The sequence below is a fragment of the Orycteropus afer genome, unplaced genomic scaffold (genome assembly GCF_000298275.1).
Source record: "Orycteropus afer afer isolate SDZICR_OR568_19922 unplaced genomic scaffold, OryAfe1.0 scaffold00041, whole genome shotgun sequence".
Classification (NCBI taxonomy): domain Eukaryota; kingdom Metazoa; phylum Chordata; class Mammalia; order Tubulidentata; family Orycteropodidae; genus Orycteropus; species Orycteropus afer.
The window spans coordinates 8900449-8906451 of NW_006921628.1; the positions used below are offsets into that span (position 1 = coordinate 8900449).

The 6003-nt window shown below is 38.1% G+C and overlaps 1 protein-coding gene across 1 annotated transcript in view; it reads right to left on the bottom strand.

The window, feature by feature from the left end:
* The window catches only part of FAM3D (FAM3 metabolism regulating signaling molecule D), a 108416-nt gene that overhangs the window by 58016 nt on the left and 44397 nt on the right, over positions 1-6003 (bottom strand). The gene's annotated exons all lie outside the window — the stretch shown is intronic.

The window sequence follows — 6003 nt, forward strand, 5'->3', positions numbered from 1 at the left end:
CCCTTTGGCTGATTGCTCTTCTCTTTGGCTTCCTGGGTTTTACCCCTTTCTCCTGCTCTTCCGGCCTGCTACTCTGTGCTATGCCCGTGCTTACCTTGCTCTCGGAGACCTGGTCCCTCTCAGGAGGGTAACAAGGGAAAGTGTTCAGTGCAGATCAGTGAGTAAGCACAAGCCCGCCCGTGCCTACCTTGCTCCGGGAGACCTGGTCCCTCTCAGGAGTGTAACAAGGGAAAGTATTAGGGACTTAGAATATCCACACTAGGAGTTTTTGGTGGTGACCTTGGGAGCTGACTGAGTAGATACTCTTACTGGGAAATAGATCTAGACTCTCCATAGCTTGGCTTGCCATGGAGTCCAGAAAGGAGTGGGGAAAAGGGAGAAACTTCCTCTGAGTAGGCAGAGCCTTGGAGCGAGTTCACAGCACTGGGCTGGGGTTCAACTCTTCCAGGACCCCTTTTTAGCACAGAGTGGACTGAGGTATGGGGTTTCTGCTGCTTCTTGATCCAAGTGGAAAGTAGCAGCCCTTTACCCACAGGGGTTTCTGTTGACTTTGAACTGTGGGTCTTTGATTGACAGTAGGATGTCACCATTAGTAGATGACTCAGGGAGATACAAACTACACTGCCTGTCACGGCAGAGCTGCCTAAACTATCTCGCCCAAAGCAGAAAATGGGGACTTGCTACTGGTGCTTTTTCCCCCTCCCTCTTCTTCCCCACCTCATCTGATGGAGAACTCAACAAATTCAACCACTCCCATGGAGTCAGATCTGACTCATAGCAACCCCTCTTTGGGTTTCTGAGGTGATATCACTACAGAAGTAGATTGCCCCCTCTTCCTTCTGAGGAGTGGGTGGTAGGTTTGAACTGCCAGCCTTCTGGTTAGCAGTCAAATACCTTAGGCACTATGCCACCAGAACTCCGCATCCATAGAAGGAACACATTAAACCTCTACCAGGCAACAGGAGTTATTATACTCAGCATCTCATCAACATCTCATCCAATAGGTAACACCAGTAACTCCTACACCATGGGAAAAAACAACAGATGGTGGACAACACCTGCTCATCCCAACTCCAAATTCCCTTAATGATGAACAGAGACTGGCACCCACATCCCCACCAGTGCTTCCACCAACATAGAGAGAGCTGGAGAGCAACCCAGTACAACTAAGTTAATAACCAAAAAAGTACACCTGCTTCACACTTTCAGGTATAGTAAAACATAAAATAAGGGTGACACAAATCAATACGTAACTAACAATTAAAGACAACTTCATAATGTCTATGAAACAACAGACAACTTCAAATCTAACAATCAATCAATCAATCAGTAAGTGAACAATACAATAGAAATAAAAGCCCAGGCTAAAGAATTATCTATCATGGAAGAAAAACAAGCAAGAGAACTATCTGAGAAGGAATTCAGAAGGTATATACATAGGACTCTCCAAGAGGTCAAGGAAACCACCAACAGAATCACTGAGAAGAAAGATAGTATCCTGGAAGAATTCAGGAAAACCATTCAAGAACAAAATAACAAAATAAATACACAATTAGAACTCATGCAAAAATAGCAATTAGAAATACAGAAGAGGAACACTAAAATTATGGAGTTAGATAACATAGTGGAAGGACAAAAGAGTAGACTAAAACTGGCTGAAGAACGCATTTCCCAACTAGAAGACAAATCCCTTGATGCCAGCCTGTATGAAGAAAAATCAGAACAAAGATTAAAGAGAAATGACAAGAACCTAAGTGTTATATGGATGACATGAAATGAAACAACATATGCCTCACTGGAATTTCACAAGAGGTGGCCAAAAAACAAACAAACAAACAAAAAAACACTAAGAAAATTGTAGAAGACTTGCTAACAGAAAATTTTCCCCCTATCATGAAGGAAGAAAAGGTATCTGCCCAAGAAGCTTAAGTAACCCATACAGGATAGATTCAAAGAGAAAGTCACCAAGACATATCATAATCAAACTCTCCAAAACCAAAGACAAAGAAAGAACCTTAGGAGCAGCTTGGGAAAAATGAAATGTCATTTACAATGGACAACCAATAAAACTTAAGGTCTGATTTCTCAGTAGAAGCCATGTAGGCAAGAAGGCTATAGGATGGCACATATAAAACATTGCAGGAAAAGAATTTCCAACCAAGAATTATATAGCCAGCCTAATTGTCCCTCAGACATGAGGTTTAAATCAAGACATTCAAACAAACAGAAATTAAGGGGATTTGTGAAACCCAGAGCAACCCTACAAGAAATGCTAAAAGAAGTCCTTTCAATAGAGAACGCACAACAGAGAACAACAAATTAAAATCAGGACACTTGATATCACCACTTAGAAACCAAACCAGAAAGACATGCTCAAAATAAGCTCATAAAATAATGTACACAGTGATAAAAGGGAGTCAATCTGCAGACAACACCAGTAACAAAGCAAACAGATGAAATCAAAGCTTTAATTACTAAACTTCTATATGGAGAGGAAGAAAGGACAATGTCTTTACAGAACTGACTGTTCCAAACTTCAGGGGTTAAGAATTTACTTCAGGGTAACCACAAAGAAAAGTAACAATCCCCCTAAGCAAACTCAGAAAGAACAACAACACATGGGCTTAGTAAGCACAAAACCAACATTAATGAAGAAAAAAGAAACAGCTGGTAACAAAAATCAGCTCAGCACAGAAAAATACTTGGAACAAGGAAATAACCAACAACACAACAAAAAACACAATAGAATGACAGCAATAAATTCATGTTGTTGTTGTTATTAGGTGCCATCAAGTCACCTCTGACTCATAGTGACCTTATGGACAACAGAACGAAATACTGCCTGGTCCTGTGCCATCCTCACAATCTTTTCTATGCCTGAGCCCATCATTGCAGCCACTGTGTCAACCCATCTTGTAGAGGGTCTTCCCCTTTTTTGTTGACCCTCCATTTCACCAAGCATGATATCCTTCTCCAGGGAATGGTCCCTTCTGAGAACATGACCAAAGTAGGTGAGACAAAGTTTTGCCATTCTTGCTTCCAAGAAGCATTCTGGCTGCACTTCTTTCAGGATAATTTGTTAGTTCTTTTAGCAGTCTATGGTACTGTCAGCATTCTTCTCCAAAACCACAACTCAAAAGCATCAACTCTTCTTTGTTCTTCCTTTTTCATTGTCCAGCTCTCACATGCATAAGAGGCAACTGAAAATACCATGGCTTGGGATAGGCACATCTTAGTCTTCAAGGAGATATCTTTGGTCTTCAGCACTTGAAAGAGATCTTTTGCAGCAGATTTGCCCAATGCAATATGTCATCTGATGTCTTGACTGCTGCTTCCATGGGTGGTGATTGTAGAACTAAGCAATATGAAGTCCTTGACAACTTCAATCTTTTCTCCCTTTATTGTGATGCCGCTTATTGGTCCATTTGTGAGGATTTTTGTTTTCTTTATATTGAGGTGTAATCCATATTGCACACTGTATTCTTCAATCTTCATCAGTAAGTGCTTCAAGTATTCCTCACTTTCAACAAGCAAAATTATGTTGTCTGTGTATTGCAGGTCGTTAATGAGTCTTCCTTCAGTCCTGATGACATATTCTTCTTCATACAGTCCAACTTCTTGGATTATTTGTTCAACATACAGATTGGCTAAGTATGGTGAAAGGATACAACCCTGACACACTCCCTTCCTGATTTTAAACCATGCAGTCTCCCCTCGTTCTGTTCAAATAGCAGCCTCCTGGTCTATGTACAGGTTCCTCGTGAGTACAATTAAGTGTTCTGGAATTCCCATTCTTCTTAATGTTATCCATAATTTGTCATGATCCACACAATCAAATGCTTTTGCATAGTCAATAAAACATAAGTAGCAGCTTTCTAGTATAGTGAATGAACTAAATGTACCAGTCAAGAGAGAGAGTGGCATATTGGATAAGGAAAGAAGACCCATCTATATTCTGCCTACAAAAGACCCTCCTTAGACATAAAGATAAAAAAAAAATAAAAAATTAAGAGGTGGAAAGAAAAAATATACCAAGTTAATGGCAAGCAACCAACCAACTAAACAAACAAACAAAAAACAGGAGTGGCAATATTAATTTCTTATAAAATAGACTTCAAGGTAAAAAACAGCATATGGAACAAAGAAGGACATTATATGATGCTGAAAGGATCAATTGACCAAGAAGACATCACTATAATTAGTTTCTATGCACCCAATGAAAGTGCTCCAGAATACATAAAACAAATATTTATTGAATTGAGAGGAAAAATAGACAACTCTACAATACTAGTAGGACACTTTAACATTCCACTTTCAAGGAGGGACAGAACAGCTAAAATAAAAATAATAAATAAATAAATAAACAAATAAATAAATAAATAAATATATATATACATACATACACACACACACACACACACAAGAACAATACAATCAACCAACTTGACCTCACAGACATATACAGAACACTCTACCCAACATAAGCACAATACACATTCTTCTCTAGTGCACATGGATCATTCTCTAGAATAGACAGTATGTTAGGACACAAAACAAGCTTCAATAAATTAAAAAAAAAAACATTGAAATACTACAAAGCATCTTCTCAGATCACAATGCTATAAAATTAGAAATCAATAATAGGAAGATCAAAGAAAAAATATCCAAATGTGGAAACTCAATAATATACTGCTCAAAAACCACTGAGTAAGAGAAGAAGAAAGTGTGAAATAAAATTCCTAGAAATTAACAAGAATGAAGATACAACTTAGCAAAACCTTTGGGACACAGCAAAAGCAGTACTCAGAGGTCAATTTATAGCAATAAATGCATACACATCAAAAAATAGGAAAGAGACAAAATCAATACTGTAACTCAACAACTCCAACAATTAGAAAAAGCGCAACAAAAGAAACCTACAGTATCCAGAAGTAAGGAAATAATAAAGATCAGAGCAGAAATAAATTTAACAGTAAACAAAACAAACAAAAAAAAAAAAAAAGAGAGAGAAAATCAACAAAACAAGAAGCTGGTTCTTCTAAAAGATTAACAAAATTGACAAACCATTGGTAAATTTAACAAAGGAAAAGAGAAGATGCAAATAACACGAATAATAAACAAAAAGGACATCACAACAGAACCAACTGATATAAAAAGATAATAACAGAATATTATGAAGAACTGTACTCCAACAGATTTGAGAACCTAGAAGAGATGGACAGGTTTCTAGAAACACAACACCTACCTCAACTATCCCAGTCAGAGATAGAATACTTGAACAGACCCACAACAAAAGAAGAAATCCAGCAGGTCATAAAAAAAAACTTCCCACACAAAAAAAATCCCTAGCCTAGATGGCTTCACTGGAGAATTTTACCAAACATTCAGGGAAGAGTTTACACCTATACTACTTGAACTATTCCAGAACATAGAAAAAGATAGAATCCTCCCAAATTCATTTTATGAAGCAAGCATAATCTGGATACCAAAACCAGGGAAAGACATCTCTATAAGGGAAAACTACAGATCAATATCCCTCATGAATATAGACACAAAAATCTTCAACAAAATCCTAGCCAACAGAAGCCAACAACATATATAAAAAAGTAACACATCCTAACCCAGTGGGATTCATAACAGGTACACAAGGATGGTTCAACATCAGAAAAATAAACAAAATACACCACATAAACAAAACAAAAGAACCATATGATCATAGCAATCAACGCAGAAAAGGCATTTGATAAAATCCAGCACCCATTCCTGTTCAGAACTCTCAGCAAAATAGGGATAGAAGGGAAAATCCTCAGCAGAATAAAGGGCATATGGAGAGCTAACAGCCAACATTACTCTTAATGGAGAAAGACTCAAAGCATTCCCCTTGCCGACTGGAACCAGACAAGGATGCTCTCTATCACCACTTCTATTCAACATTGTATTGAAAGTCCTAGCGAGGGCAATAAGGCAAGAAAGAGAAATAAAAGGCATCCAAATTGGCAAAGA